Genomic DNA, 20456 nt, shown 5'->3' on the forward strand with positions numbered 1-20456 from the left:
GTCCATCTCCTAGAGGGCTAACTTATAAGCAAAAGTCACTTCTATCAGACCAGCTCTGTGGGAAGGTCTGAAAGTGGAACCAAAAATCTGGATGGACCCTTCGGAGATCTACCACATATTAGCCGTGGGATCATGGTCAGGCTGCTTGAACACTGAGCCTTAGTTTATTCTTCTAGGAAAGGGAGATGGAAATGTTTACCTCTCAGGGTTATTGTGAGGATGGAGTGGGAAAATTGTATGAAAAGCATGCAATAAATGGTGGATCTCTCTACTGTTATTGCTTTTACTAGCTGGAATTTCCAAGAGAAGTGCCTGCAGGAATAAATTCTCTTCTAGTAAACTAGCCCCTCTCTGTGTCTCTGATTCCTCATCCATAAGATGTGAGTAATAGTGGTATTTATTCCAATGGCTGTTGTGAGGATTAAACAAGCTAATAGATGTAAAACCCCTTAGAACAGTGTTTGGCACATGGTAGGCCCACTATTAAGGTCCATGTGCTTTCAATTTAAACTAAATTTATTTGCCCAAATCATAAAGATATAAACTACTTTTCCTCCAAAGGAAGATTTGATTCAGTCAAAGTATTGTATCATCTTTTCCTACTCGTTGGCCACAGATTGCACTCTTTATAAGTTCTCCTTAACTGGAAGAAACCAGGTAAGCTGGTTTTCTGGAAAGAAGCACCAGGCTTGGTTGTGAGTAGGGGAAGGCTGGATCCAATGTGGCCTTGGGCAAGTCACGCTCTGAGCTTCAGTTTTCTCATCTGACAAATGAGAATAACATCCCCGCCAAGAGCACCTCTCTGGGTGGTTTGAAGGTCATATGGGATAATGGCCGTGAGGAGACTCTTGTCTCCTTGTGTGTGGTATTCTTAGTGTTCATGAACAATGCTTGGCTCCTCTCAGTCTACATAAGTGACTCTCAGGCTTTTTCCATGACTGCTGGATTGGATGTGAATGAGGTAGCTATTTGGGGTGTTTCTGAGGTCCACTAAGGGTGATAACTCTGGAGGACTTAATCTTAACCAAGCCACTTAATAATCAAGCCACTTAACATGAATGCACAAAATAGTTCAGAAAATACCATGGAAGGATGACTTAACCACTTAATAGAATCACTGGACACTGAAGCTTAGTGATGAAAAGGATTTTAGGGATTGTGTCTCTTATGGGCTGAACTGTATCCCCCCGCAAATCATATGTTGATGTGTTAATCCCCAATACTTCACAATGAGGTCATTAGGGTGGGCTCTAATCCAATATGACTGGTGTCCTTATTAGAAGAGGAAATGTGGGCACAGACACGTACAGAAGGAAGACAATGCCAAGACACAGAGAGAAGACGGCTATCTACAAGCCAAGGAGTGCTGAGGATTGTCAGAAGCTAGGAAGAGACAGGAAGGATCCTCCCCTTAGAGCCTTCAGAGGGATCATGGCCTTGGTGACACCTTGATTTTGGACTTCCAACCTCCAGAACTATGAGAGAGTACATTTCTGTTGTGTAAGCCACCCAGTTCGTGGTACTTTGTTATGGCCACCCTAATAGACTAATACAATGTCTCAATAACGTTCTTCTAAGAAGCTCTAAGTCTGTGGAGCCTGGAGTTGGGGACGAGGGAGTGAGGATTGAGGAGGAGGGGACAGGCTCCACTCTCCCCTTCCTCAACCAATGCAACTCTGTGTTTATTAATACTATCTATTGAACTTCCAAGAAGAGTTTTGTTTCTACTAAAGATCTGCAGTGAAAAAGAAGACGGAAACTACTGCTCTAGTGTAACTGTCAATACTCCACCCCAGGGATGCTTCACTGTTTTCCTCTCCGAGGTTCCCTGGGTGCTTTCACTGCCAGCAAACTGCACCTCAGTCTTTGACCAGGGGTAGCCCTCAAGCTGGCACCAGAGCTCACTTTGCCTACACACAGAGAAGCGGAGCAGGGGCAGTCCATAATCAGTGACTGACTTATGGGAGTATAAATACTCCAGCAGCCTCGTCTCTGATCAGGACAGCTCTGAGGTGGGACCGGCACTATATCCAGAGCTTCCAGCAGGACTTGGCTTGACCCCTTGCCCTTGCTTGGCCTTCTATCCTTTTCCCTCCCTCTTTTCCTCCTCCCCTACAGATTTTCCTTGGGAACACTACTGAGTAAATCACTTAAATATAGGGTTTCTCAACCCCAGCACTATTGACATTTCGAACTGGGTAATTCTTTGTTGTGGAGGCTGTCCTGTGCATTGTAGTATGTTTAGCAGCATCCCTAGGATCTACCCACTAGATGCCAGGAGCACCTCTCCCCTTCTCTCCTCCTTCCTCCACAGCCATAGGATAAGAAAAGTCTTCAGACAGTGCCAAATGTCTCCTGATAAACAAAATCACTCTTTCACAAACCACTGTTTGAATATTATGAACGTGGACCTCCAAGCTCTAAGAACTTGCTAAAGTAGAAAAGCTGGGATTAGAAAGTAAATTTCCTGATTCCCAGGCCAAAGATTATTTCTTTCAACTAGACATGTGTTTCCCAAACTTGCCTGATTTTAAGTGTCACTGGTGTATGTGTTTGGGGGTGGGGCAATTGGTTTTAAATGCAGATTCCCAGGTCCCTCTCCTGAGAATCTGAGTCAGAAGGTGTGGAAGGGGACACCTGGACTGTGGGCATCAGTGATTCTTTTGATCAAGCATGGTTGGAAAACTGAAATGTCAATTCTCAGATTCTAACATCAAAAGGAACCATTGGGCGTATGATGTGTATGTGAAGTGCATGTACAAAATATTGATATATACACAAAATATAAATTCCTGGGACTTGTACTCTGAAACTTTGATGTTTTTAATAAAATTCTGAAGTTTTTCAAATATAGGTGAAGCAATTGTTATAATACTGTCCATTAAATTATTTGTCTGTTAATACACACACACAGTAGTATCTTTGGATACATGTTAAGTGAACTTCTCCCTCAGCTGACATCAGGATTCCCTGAAAATGTATTCATAATATAGTTGTTATCTCTAATACTTATTAATAATTTGTGTAATGTTAGTATTTTTCTCTAAAGCACAAACTCATGAACTTAGGGCCCACCTTTACCTTCTATCTAGTTATATGCCTCGAGTCAGCACCATACGTCCCCTGAGTGAGCGCTCAGTAAACGTGTGTGAATGAATGACATTAGATGGTGGAATAAGCAGAATAACGACCCCTCAAAAATGTCCACAGTCTAATCCCCACGAATTTGAATAGGTTCAATATGAATATGAATATATTCCCTGGCAAGGGAGAATTAAAGTTTGCAGATGAAATTAAGCCTACTAACCAATTGACCTTAAAGTAAGAGGATTATGCTAGATTGTCCAGGTGGACCTAATGGAATAACAAAGGTCCTTTAAAGTGGGAGAGGGAGGCAGAAGAGGTCAGAGACAGAGAGGGATGTGAAGAAACTATACTGCTGGCTTTAAAGATGGAAGAAGGGGCCGTGAACCAAGGAATGCAGGCAGTCTCCAGAAGGTGAAAGAGGCAAGAAATGGATTCTCCCCTGGAGCTTCCAGGAGGATCACAGCCCTACAGATACCTTGATTTTAGCCCAGTGAAACCTATTTCAAACTTCTGACCTCTAGAACTATGTGAATATATTTGTGTTAAGCCACTAAATTTATAATTTATTACAGCAGCAATAGGAAACTAACATAGATGGTAATGGATATGGTGGGTGTTGGTAGCATTTATTGAACCCCTACATTCCAGGCACTTTAACTCTGTCCTTCCTTGTCCTTATATAAAAGTGTTATCCCATTTTTGCAGATGAGACATCAGAGGCTCAGCATGGTCGATAATGACCAAGGGTATACTATTAGCACGTGGTGAAGCTGGGCTGCAAGCCTCTGAGAGCCACACTCTTTGATGTACCCATGTTATTCAAAGTGTGATGCCCGGACATTGTCACTGATGCACGTCAAAATAAGTACAATCATGTGCCGTATAATGACGTTTCTGTCAATGACAGATGGCAGTGGTCCCATAAAATAAGTACCATATGGCTTAGTTGTGTAGTAGGCTATACCATCCAGGCTTATGTAAGTACACTCTGTGATGTTTACACAATGACGAAATCGCCTAACAATGCGTTTCTCAGGACGTATCCCTGTTAGGTGAGGCATGACTCTACAGATATTGAGACAGCATGTTTAGAAAGTTTTCATGGTACTTTTTAAAAATAATTTTGAAATGTAATTTTATTTCTTTTGAATCTAGTAATTAAAAATGAGAGCTTATTTTATATATCTTTTTATTTCATTTTTTTTGTAATTTATTCTTATTGTATTTTTAAAAACTATTGATTCACCCTGGATTGGACAAAAAACCCTGGCTCCAAATCCTAGGTCCTTTGAGAAGCGCTGCACAGACTACAGTTCTGAGATTTGGGGTTGTGATAGGTCCTTACCTCTGGCTTTACTAGTCTCCTCCAAAGTGTTGAGAGTGGGGAGCCTGGCCCACAGCTGCTCAGGGTCTTCCTGGGGAGGGGGCGGGGAACGGGGGCAGCCTGGTCCTCAGAAGTGCTCTTTTCCTGAGGGCAAAGCTTTCCCAGTTCTGCTTCCCAGTCTGACCCCAAAGCCTTACAACTTCCACCTTCTCTCTTTCCATTCAATAAAGGAGTTTCTAAGTTTATTTTAACTTCTTCTCTTTCTTTGGTCAATTTTTTATGAGAGTGCATGCCCCCCGCATATTTCACATGGCCTGCATTTTTATGAATCCAAGAATAAATGCATTTTTTGGCTAACAACTAAGAAGTATTTTTAGACTCCTGGGGCTGTATTTTGGTCTTCTGCAGAGCATAATTTGAAGCAGATGCAGTTGCATGCAGAGCTCTTTAATTCCGCACCCGGCTTCAGATGTCCCACCTGCACACTGCATCCCTTGAGAAATATGTTAACACTCTCATGAAAACTGATCTGATATGAAGTGTCTCAGTCTCAAGGGATGAGCTGTCCAAAGAACAACGAGCTGGGATCTTGCCTGTTTCTTTGGGTCAGCTGTGTTTTGATCTTTGCTTTGCTGGGGAGAGGGGCTTTTGCAGTGGAAATGTTTAGCAAGCTGGTAAAGAAGAGATGGAGGCTGATCAGGGTAGGGACAAGCTTCAAGCCCAAGGAGATCACTGGGGGCGGATGAGAACCCTCCCAAACTAATCGCTGCTGTTGTCCCCCACCACTCCCAGGTCCATGACGGAGTGAGCCCGGGGCCCAGGGGAGTGTGCATGATAGAAAGAGAAAGAACCCTACAACCTATCCCACTCATGGAATCTTCCACTTGTCAACAGATCGAGAAGCAACCTGTGTCATCATCTGGTTCAACGTTCTTATTCTCCAGCTACACTCAAGGGCTACACTCAAAAAGTACTTTTATTTCAAAAGAAAGAAAACTTTGCTTCGTACCATTACTGCCTAATTGGGTGTTAAAAATTTTCTTGAACACGTGAGTGAGTGCGACATAGATGGTAACGAAAATGTTAGGTCTTGGTAGCATTTATTGAACTCCTATCTTCCAGGACTTTATCTCTATCCTTCCTTGCCCTTAAATAAATGTATCATCTCATTTTGCAGCTGAGACATCAAAGGCTCAGAACAGTCAAGTAATATCCAAGAGTATGCTATTAGCCTGTGGTGAAGCTGGGCTGCAGACCTCTCAGATCCACACTCTTGGATGGACCAGTGAGTGAACACTGAATGCATGAGTGAAACTGAGACCTAGGGAAGGTAAATCTCTTGTCCAACATGACAAAGTTCAGACTATAACAGACTCATTTCCATACAGTCCAGCAGGCTTGCTGTCATTACCAATACAGAGTTCCTAGAATGTTCCTGGTGTGAATTCACCCTTGGGACTGGTTTTCTCCCAGCTAGCTGAGGGTTAAAACTTAAAATATCCCAGCTGGGTGTAGCTTACTCTACAAGCAGAAATTCTATGCATTTTAAATCAAGAGGTCCTGGATCCCGGCAGATTAAAAAGTTTCATATGGCTGGAAGGGCTGAGCCTGTGTGAGCACTGTGCATTATCTTATTTCACCTTAGAAAGTAAAAGCTAGGTGGTGGAGGGCTGGCTCGGGTTAAAATGCTCCAAGGCAGAGGATTATTTCAACTCTGCTATGATTGGAGCTACACGGGCATATCTATTCTTTTCCCAATAGAATAAAGAGTAAAGTTAAGATCAATAAAAAAAAAAAATCTTGCAAGTGTCACAAATTAAAGTCACTATTAGGATCAAAATTAAGGAAATGTCAACAGCGTTCTGCGGCTAAAAACCTGTCTTCCTTTCTCTGAAGAATCATTCGGGGTTTGGGAGTAACTCCAGGAAGAATAGATGGAATGTAATTGGGATGTCGGCCTGTCAATATCTGACTGGGAAAATGCCCAGCCTAGAGTGACCGCGAGTTTCGCCTCACAGATGGGCAGCATGAGCAACGAACCAAAGCTACGATGTAGTACGAGGAGCCGGCTCCTGTTAGCAGACTTCATGGGCAGGTGATGGGCCTCCTCAGAACTTTATCTTCTTCACGTGAAAATGATGATGACAATACTTCTGTCACAGCATGTTGTGACTAGGTTTATTAATGGTATAGATGTATGTTAATATTAATGGCTAAAGTTTTTCTAGCAATTACTATGTGCCAAGGCACTGTCCTGAGTTTTTTGTTTTTAGTCTAGCTTAGTTCAGAAGCAATTTTGGGCAAATTATTTATCCTTTATCCTTTCAGCCTTTCTTTATCAAGAATAAACCTCTAGATATTAATAACTTTACCTACCTCATAGAGTTGTTGTGAAGATTAAATGTTAGTTTATGAGCATGCTTCTTCAAGTATATGACCCATGGTAAGTCCTTAATGAATATTAGCTATTAGGATTCATTATATTATATTGTCCAATGATAACTAACACTATAATGTTGTGTTCCCATGAATATTCTCTGAATGAGGAGGGAGAAGAGGACGTTGTGGTGACTATGGGAAGCTTCACAGAGGTAGAGATGAGTTCGCCAGCTTCCATTTTGTCCCTCCCTGTGCACTCTCCATACTTCTCCCTCTTTCCCGCTCTGTGCCCAGGGAGGCTGACCTGTGTGGGCTACCTCAAGAGGCTCCCGCACCTCCTGGCTTCTCCTGTGCTCAGCTGATGCAGGGTCTCTGAGCAAAGTGGGAGAGAGGAGAGGAATTCCCCAGCTCCCTCCCTGTGGTGCTCCTGTGGGTCATGTGGCTGCAATCCTTGGTATGGCCCTCTTCACCCAGGCTTAACTGGGGCTCTGGTTAGGGCTCCTGCCCCTGGCCCCTTCAGGCCTAAGGATGGTGACAGTGTCCCTCTGTAACTAGCCTCAGGGCACAGCATTATCATTTGTGGTTTCCCTGGTCTCTGTCCACATCTTGAAAAATGGTCCCTTTATTTCCCTTCCCTTGAATTGCCCACCCAAGGCCTACGCAGTCTTTCTTGGAACCGCCTCTTGTGCTCATTCTATTACTATGCTAACACCCAATAGTAGTAGCAAACATTACTTCAAAGAGGCAAATTCTATAATTTCCACATTGGTCTTCTTATTTAGTTTCTTTTACCTATCTACACCTCTTCTACTCCCTTCCCATCTCATCTCACACGGGAGGAGAGAATAGCTGCAAGATTGAAAGCTCATTCCAGATTTTTCTAGACAGAGCAGTGGGAGGACAAGTTTTCAAGGGCTTTAGAGTGTAGGTAAAAGAGCGCTGGATGAACCTAGGCTAGACAGTTTAAGAATGAGGCCAGGAAGGTGCTCAAGACATCAAATTGAAGAAATCAAAGGACAAGTGGAAACTATGAGGCTGAAGATCAGGTGTTGGAGGAGAAAAGAGAGGAGGCAGCTGAAAATATAAGTTCAGTCCAAGGGTGAGATAGAAGGTTGAGATTCAGAGGTGGAGCAGTTCCAAGTGATGACCAGAGCCAGAGTGTGGGTGGGATCGGGTGGGTTACATGGAGCAGAGGTGACGGCCACGGTATTTGAGGAGGTCCAGGAACTGAGAGCCAAGGTGAAGGATGAGGTACCCACATGGTCACTTCTGTCACCAAGGATGAAAGCACACATTTGTACTGAAAGGACAAAGAGCTGGGTGCTGAAGATGTCAACGAAATAAGGGAGTGAACCGGGAGGGTAGCAGATGACAGCAACAGGTACACATCTTAAAGGAGGAACAGCTCAAAGGCAGTTATTCCCATCTGAGAATGCCAACTCCTTCTCTGGGCCCTAAGGAAGATTTATGGGAGAATAAACAACCTCCTGCATTGCTTGAGTCATAGTAGAAAACAGATGGCACCCTCATTTTGGGCAAAATATTTCAGGACAGTCAGAACCTGGAGTTAGAGATGAAGGACTGCTACTTGAGAAAGCAAGAGATCAGGGCAAACAAACGTTTATTTGAATGTTAACCTAAATCTCTAAAAATCTTCAAAATGTTTCTCCCACAACTTTGCCTTCCCAATAGAACTGTTTTGATACCCATTTTTGAGCATTTGTGTAATATGTTCACCTTCCCTTAAATACTGTAGTTTTGCAAGAATTTCCTGGTTTGACAATGATGATTCAGTTCTTTAACAAATAAATAAGTCCTGTAAAATTACACAACCCATTTCTCATAGTTTCCTTGAAAAATAAGAAGATACATAGCAAAAGTATGATCAAAGATATGAGATGTTTCCATTTTATTTACTGGAAAATATAGTCTGCCATTTCATTTTGTGTTTTAACTCTAGAATCAGTTTTAAGCTTTTTGCAAAGGAAAGGTTGAAAATAAGAGGGATATTTAAGCAATACAAATAGATTTCGTGAGGCCAGCATAACTCTTCTGCGTTATCCTTTCAACACTCATGCCTTTGTGGTCCCCAGCTGCTGAACTTTTGCTTCTGACAGAAAAGCCCACAGTTGCTTTCTTAGAGCAGACCACAGGACAGAAACATCAGCCTTGAACTAGGGAGGGTTGTAGGACAGGATGGCTATTTCTCCCATTATCCATTCTCTCTTCTTTTCCATTTCCCCTGGATTTTTAGCTGGACCCCTGACCACCCAGAATAAACACAACATTTCACAGCTTTGCTTGAAGCTCGGTTTGACCACGTAACAAAATTTTAGCTCATGTGATGTAAGCAGATGTGGTGTGTGCAACTTCTGAGAACTGTCATCAAAGGCAGGGAACATGCCCTTCTCTTTCCCTTGTTATCTTCTTACTGGCTGGAATGCAGATGTACAAATGAAGTTCAGGCATCCATCTCAAGTCATGAGACAGAAGCTATGCCAAAGGTGGTGGAGCAACAACACAAAAGGATCCTGGGTCCCCGATGACCGCGAAGTTGCTGTATTAACTTTGGACCGTTTACTTGGACTTATTTAAGCCACCGCTATTTTGGAGTTTTGCTATTTTGGAATTTCACTATTTTGGAGTTTTGCTATTTTGGAGTTTTGCTATTTTGGAGCTGTTACTCTCAGCTAAATCAAATCCTAACTAATACAAGGTACATTATGCCCAAGTTCCACAGGTTGCCTCTCTAACTAGTTCTGGAAGCCCTCAGGGAAGACCTCACATTGTGCTTGGAGCTCATCTTTCATCTCCTTCACGGCATTTTTGTTCTGCTTCTGCTCTAGGCATTGATGGATGCCTCTGGTTAATACTTCTACCTTCACCAAGTTACTTTCTCAGTATTTAACTCTATTGGTAAACATCGCTGTTCAGGCTGCTATCAGTTCACTGTTCAGGCTGTTTTCAGTTCCATAGAGTTCTGTTTGATGGCTAAGAGCGCAGATTAGCATTTTTCTCTGCCACACACCAGCCATATCACTGTGGGAGTGTTGCCTTACCTCTTACTGCCATCTGTAAAATGAGAATAACAATACTACCCACCTCAAGGGGTCATTGTGTGGACTGAAAAAAAATAATGTTAATAAGACAATATTTAATTGGACACTTTCCATGTGCCAGGATCTGTATAAGAATATTCCATATAAAAACATTTAATAAATGCTAACACTGTGCTCCCAGGATCCTGCTCGCACTGTGCTCCCTGTAAGGATGAAGGCAGTTCTGCCCAATGCTGCCCACACATTCTACAGGCACCTTAGCTCCTGGGCTCTTCTCCGTGGGACATGTCTGAGTTCACAGGACTTTAGTCTTATGGGACAACCTGAGTGACAACTTTTCTTCTGCTCAAAAAAGTTCTTTCCTTACCTTTGACCTTGATATTCAAATAAAATGAGTCATTTGCAAGTGTCCTTGTCCCTCATGCAAAGGGAAGAGGAAAGAAAATATACCAAATATTCTCTGCAGTCCTCTCTGAGTCCTCCGGACACGTCTAGGCATGTCTGAATCCCAAGATGAATACAGTTTCCAGCTGAAACCTATCCACCCACTCCTCACCCCGTCCCCATAGCAACCACGGCATACATCACTTCCAAGGAAATGGGGGATGGGGTCCTGATTGTCCTGACATTTTACTATGGTACAGCTGTCACATTTTTGGGACAAGAGGTCTCAAAACCCCAGGAGCCTCTTTCTCCCCAACATGTGGGCAGGCTTGTTTCTCTGCCGCCTACACTGCCATCAGTGCTGCCTCCCCTCTTCCTAAGCTCTGAGTGCACTCACTGACCTGTTTTTCTTACCCACTGTAGTTCTAGGTTTTCTGAACTTTACACTCTTGTCAGCTGTGCTCTTGATTCACTATTGTGCCCAAAGGCATGGAGGGATGGAGGCAGGAGAGGAGAGGGAGCCGGGAGCCTAAGCCAGACACTGGGCATCTTTCACTTTAAGGAGTCTCTACTTCCACTTTTTTTTTTTAATAAAATCTTTTTTTTTTCCCCGAGGAAGATTAGCCCTGAGCTAACTACTGCCAGTCCTCCTCTTTTTGCTGAGGAAGCCTGGCCCTGAGCTAACATCCGTGCCCATCTTCCTCTACTTTATATGTGGGACGCCTACCACAGCATGGCGTGCCAAGCGGTGCCATGTCCACACCCGGGATCCGAACCGGTGAACCGCAGGCCACTGAGAAGCCAAACGTGCACACTTAACCACTGCGCTACCGGGCCGGGCCCTCTTCTTCCACTTTTGACATTGACTCTTTGTTTCTTCTCATAACCATCAGTGTGGAAATATTCTCCAATTTGTCGTTATTTTTTTCCTCCTCTGTTAATAATTGTTTCTGCCCATATACAATTCCCCCAGTGTTTGTTCTTCTTCCTGTCTTCTCTGGTCCCTATTTTTGGCGCTGCAACCCTCCCAGTCTCCCAGGTTCAGTACCTCTGCGCTGTCCCATAGCCAGGGGTGGGAACCATTCGTGTAGTAGCTGTGTGAATGATGTCTCCAGAGCTGGGTCATGCCCAGCTTTCTTGGTGGTACACAACAAGCCCTGCCCAGGCTTGCTACCTTGCAGTCCGTGTTTACTGTCTTCCCTCACCCACACCCCATCCAATCATCCCAAGTTCTGTCTACTTTGCCCACCATTTACCTCCTGTCTGTTTCCACTGCCATCATCTTAATTCAAGCCCCAGTCATACTTATTCAACTTCCTAACTTGCATTCTTCCTACTAGCTGCTACCAAGTCCATCCTACAAAAACAGTGCCAAATTAGTCTTCCAAAAGCCAGAGAGGTCATGTCACTGCAATGGAGAGCCGGCACATCAAACGTCCTCATCTGGCATTCAGAACCTCTGGCCACTACATACTTTCCCATCTTTATCCCCTTCATATACACCATGCCTAGGCAAAGTGAACTATTTGCTAATCTCTAAGCAACAGCATTCCCTGAGTTTTGGGCTATCTGCTTTACTTAGGCCCTTCTTCTCTTAGGAATGACAAATGATTGCCTGTTGACGTTGGATTAAGCATTTAAGGCCCCCATTCATAGGCTTTGAGTTTTCCCAAATTCTCCCTAATCTGCATTGTCCTCAAATAGCTGGCATCTCCCCCTTATCTGAAATCTCTTAGGGTTTTGTTAAAAATTTCTCTTAGCCTGGTTAAACTCAAGGCATTTGTGTTGATATATTAACTATGCCTTCAAGTAGTGAATAATTCAGTAAAGGAAATGTGCCGTTGTGTGTCTCATAAGGTCTAATGTAAATCTTTGTCCCTATGGTAGATATATATGAATGAGGGAGGGAGGAAGGGAAGGAGAGAAGGAGGAAGGAAGGAAGAAAGGACGGAAGAAAGAAGAAGGGAAGGAAGAAGGAAGAAAGGAAAGAAGGAAAGTTCGGCTAGTTTTCTAAATACAAATAGCTTCTAAAACAGGTTCCTTTGATTTAGAGAGGCTTTTTAGAATCCCAGAGGAATACTGTTTCCCCTCCTTGGTGCCACAAGGAAATTCTTGACATTAGACCAGATCACAAACCTGTGAAGGGAAAATCAGAAACTATGAGGAGAACCACCCTGTTTACTTTAGGAAAAATCAAAGAAACTTCTATTAAGAACCACATCAAAAGACTAAAGGCTACTGCCCTCTGCAACGTGGGCCCAGGGACATTAAGCCTTGTAGGTCAGACCCGTTTTTATTATTGAGGAGCTGATTAAACTAGGTAAATGTGTTTGTGGTCTCTGTGTAAGGGTTCATACTGTTGAAGAGCAGGTGATTTTTAACTCTGATGAGTCTTGGCATTGACCAGAAGCAGCTCAGACATGAGGGATAAGTCTGTCCCCACAAGGTGTCCCTAGCCTGGGAGCCCTAACACGAAGCTCTGGCCTAGAGGCCCCAAAAACACTTTGTGGGGAGGAGAGGTACAGCTCCAGTATTTGCCTTTTCCTGCTGCCCTACTGCAGAGGGAGCTGGTGGCCCTGGGTCTGGGCCTCTGAGTCTGTCAGGAAACATCAAGCAAAGTGAGGTTTACTCAAGGAAGCCTGGGGCACGTCTAAGCACATGGGGTCACTTGCCGTGGTCAGGAGGAAGGGAACTAAAGAGACAATAATTTTGTGAGGAAGGAAGTGAAGCTTCTATTAAAGGACATTCCTTGGCCATTGTTTTCATGGTGTCTGGTGTGAGTATACAAATGTGTGTGTAGTGTAGCGTGTGCGTGTGAATTTATGCATACATGTGCACGTGTTCAGTACATATATTCCCCCGCCACAGGGGGAGTGAACTGACAACTTCTATAAAACTAACATTGCAGGGACCTTTCTCCGTGGATTTAATGAGACAATCTTCATTTCAAATATTTTGGGTCAAAACATATTTTCTGAACTGGTCAACAGGATATGTGGTCTCAGTGTTTAATGTCATGTGTCATTAAGATGTTTCGTCATCTGCCCAGTTTTCTCTAAAATACTCATCAGTGGCCCCCCCAACATCCTCCTTAATCACTTGTTTAAAGTTTATCGAAAAACATTTTTACCCTCCTTAAAACATATTTCCTTAGGTTCTCTCATGCACTCAGCTTTAGTTCTGGCAGCACTTTTTATCACAGAAATCATGAAATGAAAATAAAAAAGTGGGATTCAGGTTAGGAAGGATGGGAGGCCAAGGAGGAAGAGAGAGGTAGACTGTTTTCCAAAAACATATAGACATTTCTGCCTCATGACTCTTAGATGCAGAGTTTAACTAAAAGCTATCTCTAGCTTTGTACGGCTGGTCCCCAGCATGAGATAGTGGGGTGATTGTTCTCCCCAGATAATCTGTAGCCATAAAATAACTGGCCTTAGAATTGTCTCCATTCCTGTGCTGCTCAAAGTGAAGTCCAAGGGCTGGCAGCCTGAGCAACAACTGGGAGCTGGTAGGAAGCACAGAATCCCAGCCCCGCTGAGAAGAATCGACACTTCAACAGGATTCCCAGGTGAGCCCTATGCACAACAGCGTTTGAGAAGCACTGGTCTAGAGAACGTCCTACTTCACAGATGTGGAAACTGAGGCCCAGACAGGGTGAGGAACGTGACCTAGATGTCTTCCTTTGTGATAGGCATGTAGAGATGACTTTATTCCCCTGTTACTGAACCCGGCTTTTGAGCCCAGACTTCTGCTCTGTGGAAGAAATCTTCCTCTTGCCCAGAGTAACTTGGCAGTTCTGGATGTTCTCAGTCCTATTCGGGTAAACAGTTAACTCAGGATTGTCCCTCACTCTTTTCTCCTGCCCTTCTATGCAGGGGTGGCCAAGTCCCCAGGGGGGTCTCGTCTTCAGATCTGGAAGGGCAAGGAAGGGCTACCATGGATTATTGTGCCATTTGCCTGTCACATGGTACCTGGATCCAGAGGCAAGTGAAGCTGAAAGTCCTTCCTTCTGCTCACCTTTCCAAGTTAGAGCTCTTGGCAGGCAGCTTCTGCATAAAGAAGAGGTGTCTTCATTAATTCACACAGATGCCGGGACAGGACGACCTAGCCGAGGCCCCGCGTCAGGGCTGTTTGGTCCATGGTGGTGCTCAGTAGAGACCAGCACGAACAGAGAAACCTCATCTCCTTGTGTGTCAGCTGAATGGCCTCGCAAGGGCTGGCTGACTCATCAGAGAAGCCGTGGGGGCTGTGCAAAATTCAAAATTCAATGATCTTAGGGCCAGAGAACTTATAGATGTGAAAAAATGCAGGTTTCTCTTTGGATTTTGTATTTCTTTGCTTCTTAAGATACATAAATGTCTTTTTCAAGGGACCTTAATCAAGTGATAATCCTGAGTGAGTCTCAATCTCTTTGAGCAGACAGAAGAATTAGGAAATTTATAATTTGACCTTAGAGGGTAGAGGTCATCTCCTTAAAGTTATTATGACCACTATGTGGCACCTACAAGGAGGATTAAATACATCCTACCAGGGTCTCGTGCCCCTGCCTAGGTCATCCGGGCCCCAGTTTGGTCTAATGCAGCCGTAAGCAAGCTGAGAAGGTCAGGCCTAAATAGTATGTGGGGTGATATAGTAGTTTCTTTAGCGGAATTAGGAAGATTTGGAATCACATATAAAAATGTTCAAGGACTTCAAGCAATAATATTGATATTTTACATTAAGGTATATGAAAATATCTTATGTTCCATGTGCTTATAACATTTAAGAGAACTGGGCCTGTTAGAATGAAAGATAACCTTTATAACTCCAATTTGAAAGCATAGTTGAGTAATTAATTTTAATTTGTTATTTTTAAGGAAAAAAATCTTCCTGTTCTGCATAGTACTAGAACGATTAAGATAACTTAAATTCACCGTATTTAAGTTTAAGTAATTCTTATAAATCTAATAAATTGAAGTGGAAATAAAGTGAAAAATCCCTTAAGTAGAAATAAACACGTTAAAATATAAATGTCATTTGAAATATTGAATGTGTTTAACTTTGTAAATGGAACCAAATATTAAACAGAGATCTCCTAAAAAGTGATTGCCCAAATAACAATATTTGCAAGACTGGCAAGCTTTATTTACAAGCCGCACTTGAAAGCTAAAGATGAAACCAGGTTTTTAAACTTGTCACCTTAATACATTAGATGTTAATTTAAAAACAGCAAAGCAGACCTCAGAATAGTGTCATCACTGCAAGACCACAGTTAGGGACACTAAAAACTCAGAGTTTCAGTGAGCAGGGCTCTGTTCTGTTGCTAAGGCCCTTGCTTCTATCAGAGGTAGAGCCGCACACCCTGACCCCAGGAGACACTTCCCAGGAGAGCTCCCGATGCTCTCCATGTGGGGTGGGAGGGATCTCCTACGGCTGCCCATGGCCCCTGTCCCTAGACACCTCGTTCAGCCCTTCTTGTTCTACTGCTCCCACACAGTGGTGGGCAGGAGCTTCTCTAGTGGCCCAGCATCTCCTGCGCTACATCCGGGCAGCAAAGCCCAGGCCCCCTCCACCCTGGCACCCTCCTGACCTGGTGTCTTTCCCTCACCTTCACTGCCAGGGTTTAAACTCAGGAGAGAGGAGGGTTCTCACCACCTTCCTCAGGGAGCGACACACGCAGCCCACTCTCTACCTCTCCTCCCCTCAGAGGGAAGATTCTCCCCCAGGAAGGGGGAAACTCTACTTCTGCATCTAGTCTCTTTCCATCTACTGTTTTATGCTGTAGGCTCTTTTTTTTTCAGGTTCTGGGTAGTGACAGATTGTATTTTCCAAAATGGCCACAATATCTCTCATTTCACAGGCTCGTCTCCCGTGTGATCTTCCCACTCTCTCATCAAGAGGTGGAGTCTAACTTGTGTCCTTTGATTCTGGGTAAGTTAGTGAGGTGATTTGATAATAGAGTATAGTGGAAATGATGCTGGATTATTTCTCTAACTCATAATAGGTGATGCAAATGCTTCTTTGTTCACTGGAGCTCACACGTGTTTGAAGTCCTGAACTGCCCTATGAGAAGTGTGACCACCCTGACCCACGCCACATGGAAAGTCCATGTGCAGGTGCCCTGGTCTCCTGGAAGGGCAGGGCAGGGTTATCATGTATTATTGAGTTTTCCCAACTGTATTAGTTTGCTAGGACTGCAGTAACAAAGTACCACAGACTCGGTGGCTCAAGCAACAGAAATTTATATTCTCACAATTCAGGAGGCTAGAAGTCTGAGATCAAGATATCGGAAGGGTTGGTTTCTTTTGAGGCCATGAGGCAAGGTTCTATTTTAGGCCTTTCTCCTTGGCTTGCAGATGGCTGTCTTCTCCCTGAGTCTTCACTCTGTATGTGTCTGTGTTCAAAATTTCCTCTTCTTATAAGAACACCAGTCCTACTGGATTAGAACCCAACTGGGAGACCTTATTTTAACTTAATTACCTCTGTAAAGACCCTATCTCCAAACACTGTCGTATTCTGAGGTACTAAGGGTTAGGACTTCAACATGAATTTGAGGAAAACACAATTCAGCCCATAACCGGACCCATGAGCATAATAAATACTTATCATTTTATGTCATTAAGTTTGCGATGATTCGTTACATAGCAATGGTAACCAGAACATAGGCCTTGGTATTCAAAGTAAATTTTGAATTTTTAGACTCAAAAAGTGTTTGCCGTTTCAAGTAACCTTTCAACACTTGTGTTTACTACAAATTTAAAACATTCATTGAGAAACCCAATTGATTCTTCTGTTCCAAGTTGTACCCACTCTCATTAACTGAATGGGGCAACAAGAAAACACATGCTAAAGAAAAACTCAGTTATTATCTCAAAAGAATGTCTGGCTACACATTCACCCATCAATATTCATGGAGATTCTACATTAGCCAGATACTGCTATGTTGTCACCAAATGTAAGAGGTCACTGCTCCAGGAAGCTTACTATCCAATGGGAAAGAGAGACACTAATTAGTCAATTATGAAGTTAATATACAAGTACTGAGGAGTGGTACGTGGTGCCTTGAAGGCATGTAGTAGGGATTTGACCTAGTCCAGAGGTCAGAGAAGACTGACGCTGTGGTGGCAGGCAACATGGCTCAAAAGCAGGATGGAAACAAAGCCTCTGTAGTTGGAGCCCAGAGAGCTGGTAGGACCCTGCAGGAAAGGTGGGAAGGACCCAGACCCCTGCAGGAACTTGCAGGCCATCCAAAGCAGCCATCCACTGAAGGAAATTTGGGTCGGGGGAGAAGAGAGGGTTGTGGTAACATGGTCAGTGCACTCCCTGCATGCTGAGTCACTTTGATAGAGTATGGATTGGAGGAAGGGAAATCAGTTAAGAGGCTTTACTCAAGATGAGAGACGAAATACGTAAGATGAGAGATGATGCCCATTTTCTTCGGGGGTGGTGGTAATGATGAAAAAATGGACACATCAAAAAATATATGTCTAGGAGGCAAAATCAACAGGACTTGGTGATGGGTTGGCTATGGTTGGTACAGGAAAGAGAGCTCATCAAGAATGACTCTTGCCTTTCTGCTCTTTTATCTGGGTAGATGATGGTATCATTTATTAAGATAGAGACCACTGAACCAGGTTTAGGGAGGAGAATCATCAGTTCAGTCTAGAACTACACTGCCCCACATGGTAGCCTTTAAACACATGTGGCTATTTAAATTCAAGTTAATTAAAATTAAATAGAATTAAAAATTCAGCCCCTCAGTCACACTTGCTACATCTTAAGTGCTCGACAGACACATGTGGCTAGTGGCTGCCATAATGGACGGTGCAGACATAGAATATTTCCATCATCATAGAACATCTATTGGACAGCACCAGGTCTAGAGAGATTGAATTTGAGAAGCCTTGGAGACATCCAGGAGGAGCTGTCAAGTCAACAGTTTATTACGTTGTTCTGGAGCTCAGTGGAGAGTTCTAGCTGGAAAACTAAATTCCATCCACTCATTTTATCAAATATTCATTGAGACCTTAATATGTTTCATTCACTGCTATGTCTCTGGTATCTAGAATAGTAACTGTCACAATGTCTCACGGAGCTCACCCTCTAGGAGGCATGAACAGATGATAAATAACAAATACCAGACGGCAACATGTGCTAAGAAGGAAATTAAGGTAGGATAAGTGGGATCGAGGGTGAAAAGGGGTATGGAGCTATTTTGGTTTTAGTGATCAGGGAAGTTCTCTCTGATAGGGTGACATTTGAACTGAGACCTGGAAGAAGTGAGATAGAGCCAAGGCAGAAGGAAGGAGGGTGTTCATGGTTCACCTGCCCATGGAGGGTTTTGGGTCTTGGACCTGAGTGAGATGTCCTGGAAGAAGGCGTGGGCTGAGAGGAAGAAAGAGCTTGCTTACTGATTGGGTAAGAAAGGCCAAACCTGCAGAGGAGACAGAGAAGAGGCAGGAGGGAAACGAGGAGAAGCTTGGGTCATGGAAGCCAAGGAAGGAGAATGTCCTGAGAGGGATGGTGTGCCAACACCTCTGCCGCTCCGCTGTGGGTTGAAGGTGCCCTGGGCCTGAGTGACACAGAGCCAATGGTGATGTTGGCTACTGCTGCTTTGTTAGTAACAGTGTGAGTATGTGTGCGTTTGTCTGTGTGTGTGTAGGTCTGTGTTTCTGAGTGACTCCAGACTGGGATGGGTTGAGGAGTGTGTGGTGGGTAAGGAAAGCCAGACCTGAGTCCAGACAATTCTGGAAGAAACACAGACATGAAAGTAGGGAAAGGAGCTACTGGGGCTCAGGGCAGAGTCCCGACCAGACACTAGGTCTGTCCTCACCTCCCGTCAGTCTCACAGTGTCTGTTTCAAGTTAGAACTACGGCCAGTAGGACTCAGAGGGGAGGGAATGTGCTCGTCCCTCTAAGTCATTCCTCCGAGTTAGAAAACAAAAGCAGTAGGGACAAATGTGGAAATGTTGCCCAGAGGGGAGAGGAGGCAAGGACTAGGGGTCATCTGAGATGCTGGACATTTATCACTCAATTCAGTCATTCATTCAACAAATCACTGGCAGAGTTTCTAACTGCATCTATGGAACAAACAATTGTAATAATAGTACTTACTGAGCATTACCATGTGTCAGGCTCTGTTCTGAGCACATATAACTCATCTAATCTTCACAACAACCCTGTGAGGAAGATGTCATCATTAACCCATTTTACAGATGAGCAGACCTAGGCGCAGAGAGGTTAAGTGACTTGCCCAAGGTCCCACATCAATTAACTTGTTAAGCTGGAATTCAAACCCCACTAAGAACAGGATGCTGTGGGGAGGCATTGAAGGACAGGGACCATCCATTCACCTGCTCAGCAAGCACTTATTAAGTACCTACCATTGCTAAGTGCTGGGACCACAAGGATAAACTGAACCTAGTTCTTCACCTCCCATGGCATACAGTTTGGTGAGGGAAACTGATGCTTAAACAGGCACCAAAATACAGTGCGATAAATGTCACAGAGGGGAAGAGTGAGTGCAGTGTTATGGGGATGCCACACCCAGCTCAGGGAAAGATTTTCCAAGGAAGAGATGGAGAATAAACCAAACTCTGAAGGAGGTGTGCAGTTGGCTTACAAGGTCAGGGGCTGAGGGGAGTGTAAACGGAGCAGAATAAAAGCCATATCCAGGGGCCGGCCCCGTGGCGCAGCAGTTAAGTTTGCACATTCTGCTTCGGCGGCCTGGGGTTCACTGGTTCAGATGCCGGATGCGGACATAGCACCACTTGGCAAGCCATGCTGTGATAGGCATCCCACGTATAAAGTAGAGGAAGATGGGCACAAATGTTAGCTCAGGGCCGGTCTTACTCAGCAAAAAGAGGAGGATTGGCAGTAGATGTTAGCTCAGGGCTAATCTTCCTCAAAAAGAAGAAAAAATGTAAAAGTCACATCCAGGTTGACAGAACAGCTTGGCCTGAGGCTGGTGGAGAAGGAGAGGAGGGAAAAGTCCAGAACTCAGGTGCTCTTTAAGGAGATTAGGCGTTGACGTTCCAACTCAGCTAGTAGTTAGGGGGCCGCTGAGGGTGACAGGAGGCCTGGTTATCAGGTGGGGAAGTAGTGGCACCAGAGGTAGTGAGTGAAGTGCTAAAGACAGACCTTGGCTGCTTCACAGTGACAAAGATTCTCTCCGTGACCAAACTCTAGCCAGGCTCCTCTGAGCCCTCTTCTCAACTAGGCCTCAGCCTTGGCTAAAGACTTGA

This window comes from Equus quagga, chromosome 9 (assembly GCF_021613505.1).
Source record: "Equus quagga isolate Etosha38 chromosome 9, UCLA_HA_Equagga_1.0, whole genome shotgun sequence".
Lineage (NCBI taxonomy): Eukaryota > Metazoa > Chordata > Mammalia > Perissodactyla > Equidae > Equus > Equus quagga.